We start from the raw sequence: 7145 nt of genomic DNA on the forward strand, positions 1-7145 counted from the left end.
GCAGTGTTTTGGGGTGATGAGATCAGCTTTTGTGGCCTTCTGACAAGCAAAGTCAATGGGGAAGCCAGATTCACTTAACAGCTCTGTTACTAATTTAACAACTGCAGTGATACACTTAACAACCGTGGCAAGAACGGTCATACAATGGGGTAGGACTCAGTTAACAACTGTTTCACTTAGCAACAGCAATTCTGGGCTCAGTTGTCCTAAGTCTAGGACTACCTGTATTGTGGTCTGTGAAGGACCTTTCCTTTCCTCCACCATCATTATATATTGTATGGCAGAGACTTAAGCCATGCCCACTCAGCCATTGGCTTCATGCCTTATTTCATGCTGTAGATTTCCACTGCCTTGATTACCTTTTTCTAAGGCTTAGAGCAGTGTTTCTCAACCTTGACAATTTTAAGGCATGTGGACTTCAACTCCCAGAATTCCACAGCCAGCAATGTCAAGGTTGAGAAACACTGGCTTAGAGAGATGAAGGACAGAGAAAAAAATGCCCTCCAGAGGACCAGTGGGGGTGTTGAAAAATTGGTGTTGCAGGCTGTTTTGTGGCCTGAGAGAGAAATCTCTCCCCCAAGGATTGAACAAAATTAATTCTCACAAATGGAAAAATAGCCCCCCCCACACCCCAAAAATGTCTTCAGCTTCTCAAGCTCATTGTTGGGACAGGTGTGGAAATTCCCTCTGTCATAGAACACTGTCTTGCTTTGTTTTTGATCTCCAAAAAATACTCTGAAGCACAGAGGGCAGTGAATGGAGTACTTGTGGGCAAAGTTTTAAGGCCATTGTCCTTTGCTATGACCACATGGCAGATGTGTGAGGCAGTGCAATCCCAAGTAAAATATTCAGGTGCTTTAAAGTATTGCAGATATACTGTCTACCACTATGGTTTACATTGTTCTTTGAGAAGCGAATGTGAAGTGCGTCATTACTTTGTAGGAGATGCCATTTCACTTGCTGGGTCTGCCAGAATATACTGCTTGCTTTTATTTCAGTAGCCTGGCCTCTGTGTTTCAACAAAGAGTCCAACAAAAAGTCAAAGCGAACTTCTGTTCTGCGACAACCTGGAAGAAAGTACATGCACCCTATCGTATTATCCAAGCTAACGTAGTTCTAGATGATAGAGAGATAAAATTCTTGCAAGACTTCCGTTTGGAAGTAAAGGGTTTATCTCCTGTTCAGGGAAGCTTCTGAAAAACAAAGGTTTCTTCAACAGATACTCTGCTACAACAGAAGTTTCTAAGAACCCTTTTGATTATCCTGGACAAAGTCTGGGATCATCTGGCTCAATTTGTACAATAAAACGACTTGAAAGAAATTGTAGAAGCTTTTCCTAGCAATACAATATATCCTCATCCACCCACTCCACCACCCCTCAGTGCTCTTCTGACATTACTAAATGACAGAGAAGAGGCTTCTCCCACCCAAAGAATTGAAAAGGGAGTGTGGCCATTTTTTTTATTACAAGAGATCATTGTCACGGCTGGCTGGGGTATTCTGGGAGTTGAAGTCCACAAGTCAAGCTATTCTCCAAAGCGCCTGAAGGCAGGACAAGAAGCAACGGATGGAAACTAATCAAGGAGAGAAGCAACCTAGAACTAAGAAAAAACTTCCTAAGAGTTAGAACAATTAATCAGTGGAACAATTTGCCTCCAGAAGTTGTAAATGCTTCAACAATGGAAATTTTTAAGAAGAGATTGGACAACCATTTGCCTGAAATAGTATAGGGCAGTGGTTCTCAACCTTTTTATACGGCGACCCCGGTATTAAGCAGGCGGCGCGCATGTGCGGCGGCGCCCCCTGCGTGGTGCACATGCGCGGTGGCGCCCCATGTGCGGCGCACATGCGTGGCGGCGCCCCCCATGCGCCGCCCCAAAAAAAATTGGCGGATCGCGTTGTTTGGCGACCCCCATGAAATGGTCGTTCGACCCCAAATGGGGTCGCGACCCACAGGTTGAGAACCGCTGGTATAGGATTTCCTGCCTGAGCAGGGGGTTGGACTAGATGACCTCCAAGGTCCCTTCCATCATCATCATCATCATCATCATCATCATTTCTTTAAAGTTGCCAAGATTGGACATCCCTGCCCTAGAGTAAGCTCATTTCAGATCCAAATTGCAATACTATTCATTAATGGGTCTTTCTGGAAGCATTTCTGCCATAAAGCAACTATCTTTTTATAAAATTGTTATTGAAAATATTTAGATGGATGAAAGACAAATATGAAAATACATAAAGTAAGATAAAAGAAAGCAATATAGTTAAAGAAAAAAGTAATAATTACAGATTTAATATTCTTTGCGGCTAATACAAATAAAGATATTATCCTTTATCCCTTTTACAAATTACATTAGGGAGTTCCCTTGTGTTCTATATTCAACTTCTTTTTTGATCAGCAAATTCACAAATCACCATTTCATTTTTTCCATTTTGACCAAAAAATCCACAAGGGTTTCTAATTTCCAGTACTTATTGTTTTACCCCTAACTAAACAAGGTTATTACCTTTAAAGCTCTATATGGCTCAGGGCCAGGCTATTTGCGAGACTGCCTGCCACCTCATAGTTCCCTTTGTCCGGTTAGATCCCACAGGCTGGACCTCCTTCAGGTCCCGTCGGCCAAGCAGTGCCATTTGGCGGGGCCACGGGGGAGGGCTTTCTCTGTGGTGGCGTCCACGTCTTGGAACCAACCGGAGATTAGGACCGCTCCCACCCTGTTGGTTTTCCGCAAGCTGCTTAAGACCTGGCTTTTCCGGCAGGCCTGGGGTTTATAAAATCTGACCCCTGGATGAATGTTACTGTATTGTTTGTCTTGTTAAGTTATATTATGTTTTTATTGTTAGCCGCCCGGAGTCCTGCGGGAGTGGGGCGGTCCATAAATTTTAATAAATAAATAAATAATAAACAAACAAATCAGTTTTGCTATTTCCTATAAAGCAACTATCTAATTATGCTAACCAGAGTTTCTTTAACCTTGTTTTTAAAAAACTGAGTTTAGTTAAGACTCAGGTGCACTTCCAGACCAAATACATGCAAAAGCACAGAAGAAACATAATAGTGGAACTACCAGATATCGTAATGGCAATAGCTCAAATGTCTGAGGCAACAGGAAGGATATTTGATCAATAGTTTGGCTTTACCAATATTTGCTTTGCAAATATTATTGTGATGTTCCTTGATTGTGTTATGGATGGACAGAAATCTAATTTTCATATCTATATTATCAAGGAAAAGTTCAATATTCAAGCAGATTGGTTAAGTGAAGGAACTGGGACCAAGACTAATTGTCTCTAAGTCCTGTTATCTAGGAAATAATTGGGAATTGGGGTATAGTCTCTCTCCAATCCGTTTGCAGTAAAAGACAGATCAAAACTGATTTTATTTAAGCAATAATAATTTAGATACAGTAACGCTATTGTTACTGTATTGAGGGATGACCTTTAACTTATTCCTGTGCTTTTCTATGCCGTCTCCTCTTTTCAGGGAACAAGAGCTGTGGTGGCGCAGTGGTTAGAATGCAGCATTGCAGGCTAATTCTGCCGACTGCCAGCAGTTCGATTCTGACTAGCTCAGGGTTGACTCAGCCTTCCATCCTTCTGAGATTGGTAAAACGAGGACCCAAATTGTTGGGGGTAGTATGCTGACTTGGTAAACCACTTGGAGAGGGCTATAAAGCACTGTGAAGCAGTAAGTAAGCCTAAGTTCTATTGCTATTGCTATCCAAGATCTACAGCCACTGCACTGCCAGGGACAGCCCATTTTCCCAAGGTTTGATTACCAAATTGACAGATCTCTCACTTGACACACCCATACCTGACCTATCACAAGACCTACTGACCACACGAAGCCTTTATAAACAGAACACTGACACTCATCTCCCATAAACTCTGCTAAACATGTTACCTAGCCTGGTAACGAAACGTTTGGAAACCAACGGACAAGCTCGGAGAACGAACCTTCACTCTCGACTATTAAATGTATTTACATCTATCAAATCTTTGAAAAGTCTGCATTACTGTAAATTATTTGAGCTCACTGTTGAAGTTCCTAAGACAGAACATATACTGAAGTAACATACTTGATTGCTATTTTATTTCTGAAATATGAAAAAAGAGAGTCCAATAAACAAAGGAGACAAATGAAAGTCAGTTTTATTTCTGATGCTGTGTATTCACAATTTTAATGTAAAATTGAAATATAAACCAACTTGATGATACTGTCAGTAATCTCACAGAAAGCAATATTACCACATAAAAATGTCCAATAAAAAGAAGTGTGCTGATAACAAAGGTGCAATTACAAGCAAATTGAAGCAGCAATAGTATAAGGTGCTTTGATTTTTCATTTATATAATCAATTTATCAACAGACAGATTAATAACAAATAAATTTTACATCACTTTTACAGACCATAACAAATATGAGACTCTAAAATCCATCCACATGCTATACATGTATGTATGTATATCTGTATTCATACATACAAGATACATATAGCTTAAACTTTACCTCATTCATTGCGTGGCATTTTTCTTTTAAGTTAAAAATGATTCAGCTTCATTTGGAACAAGTAGTCATTAAACAACCCAACACTGGAAAAAAGCCAAGTCCCAGATTAGTGCCACACTTATTCAAAAATCCAAATATTCCATGATACAGAGATAGGTACCTTTATAATCTCATATTAGTTTATTTGCAAGTATTCTCAGTTCTGCCTCATCCTCACACACATGAGCTCATTCCTAACAGATTCCTCTCTGTTGGTTTTTACATATACTGCATTTACCTGATAGGAAAGTGGTTTTTCCCTGTAAATTGTGACTGTGAGTATAGTTGGAGGGGGGAGGGACTTCTCCATAAATTAGCTATGAATAGAAGACACTGTTATAAAAGGGCTACTGGATAACCCTGAGTGACAGAGGCCTGCAGGGCTGCTTTGAAATTAAAATCAGCTACGCTAATCAACTTGCACATTGCTTATTGCTTGCCAGGTTGAATTTAATTGGACTTTTCCACCCTCGGCAGATATAATATTGCTTCCTATCCATCCAACATGGTTCCCGCTTTTCTCTTCCTATAATTCTCAGCGTAGCTCTCCTTTTTGCTCACCCAATAGCCTTTGTAGCAAACTGGGGTCACCACTGAAAGTGGTCGTTATATAGTTGTGTCCTGATATCTGATGCAAGTATGTTAAAGTTGCAGCATTTGAGTGATGAGATCATGCATGTTTCATCCCTGGCTCCCCTCACCCCACTCCTGGATATATAGCTTCGCCCCATTTACTGCCTCAGTGGCATCACAGGACCTTACTGCTTTTCCTGGAATGACAAAAGGGTTGCAGCATTGCATGTTGTGCTCACAACAATAAATGATCAGGTTGGCAGCAATGTTGCTTTCTTCATTCTGAAAATCCCCCTGCCCGTGCCCCTTTCCAAAGCTCATATATTGCTCTTTCTGCTGTTTCTTTTGGAAAGAAGGAAAACTGTCTGTGTCTTGCTCTCTGTGTACTTGCATGGATATGTGAAAATAATTGGTTTATTTTGATTGGGGCTCAATTGAATTTATAAATGTACTTTCACAGAATTTTAATCTTAATCTACCGCTATTAAATCAATATGAGTTTATTTTTCTGTCTTTTGTTGGAGTATGACTTCTGACTACCATACATACATATATGGACACACATGTACAAATGGTCAAACTCACAGATTTGGAGGAAGGAAATATCCTGAATTGGTTTCATGTGAAATTGCCAAGGCTGAAATTGATATACATTACCTACTTTGTTTTCAGGCAAATCTTCCTTTCAGGTAAAAACATAGTACTGAAGAGGGAAGAGTGACCCCCCCCAAACAAACAAAAAAGATAGTAAGAACATATTGGCAAGAATAACTTGGAAGCAAATAAAGTCAAATATGACATACTTAAATAGCTTTTCAAAAACCAATGCATTACAAGGGGGAATATAATACCTTTTGTTGCAACAAACTGTTAACTTTGTCCATTTTGCTGGTCCCTATATTCTTGTTTTATGAATAGAGAAAAGGGAATATAAAATACTAATTTTACAAAATCAGAATCAATAAACTTTTAAAAACATTTAAGATTACAGGTCAGTTAAACTTGTCCCCTTTTGCAGGACACAGTTCTTAAACTTCATAAACTTGACAACCTTCAAAGTGGTTTAAATATTTATCAAATGAACCCTTGTGAAAAAATTATATTACAAAGATACTCTAAAAGCATGAAATATATCAAATGTTATGTAGATCAAATGTCTCTTAATATAAATAATAGCTGATTTTTTTTTCTTTGTTTAACCATCCAGATTCCAGATACTGATGCCCAGTTAAAAGGTTCACTTGAGTCTTTTATTAAGCTGGAAAATAGCTTAGACCTCGATAACGAAATAAGGATATAATGAATCATTGCTTGCAAAGGATGAGAAGAAGTTCACATGCTCCTCTCTGCCACCTCAAATTAAGTGCTTTTGCTATCATTTCTGAAATAGTTATGTCTTAAATCACTAGCTGAAACCACAGAAGTAGATTGTATTAAAAGGTAGGGGACAATTTGTGGAACTCTTACATCTACGTTTTTCAATGCTGGCAACTTGAAGATGTTTGGATTTCAATTCCCAAAATTCCCCGCACAGCATGCTGGCTGCAGAATTCTGGGAGTTGAGGTCCACACATCTTCAAGTTGACAAGACTGAGGAACACTGTCTTACAAGAAACCTTTTTAAGGCTTGTCATTATTGCAAGTAATTAGCCATGTATCATTTTACTTGATATACCCTCCATGGTCGTAACAAGAAAGTGCCTTCTCCTATTCTTTATCTAGTTTTTTTTCCATGATTGCAGCCATTATCAAGCTTGTCATGACTGCCACAGAATAGCAACACATTCAGTAAGAAAAACAAAAATACTTAGAATTATTTTAGAATAAGATACTGCGAAATGCTGCAAAATTTTACAAAAAGAAAACTATCATACAAATACTCTAGGAAGAACACACAGTCAAGTTTCTGTTTAATGGACTTCATATGTAGCAGGCAAGATGCTGAATGGATACCCCAAATATAGGTAGTCCTTGACTTAACAACCACAAATGAGCCTAAAATTTGTGTTGTTAAGCAAGACTTT

The sequence above is a fragment of the Crotalus tigris genome, unplaced genomic scaffold (genome assembly GCF_016545835.1).
Source record: "Crotalus tigris isolate CLP2741 ecotype Arizona unplaced genomic scaffold, ASM1654583v1 scf7180000017549.6302385, whole genome shotgun sequence".
Lineage (NCBI taxonomy): Eukaryota > Metazoa > Chordata > Lepidosauria > Squamata > Viperidae > Crotalus > Crotalus tigris.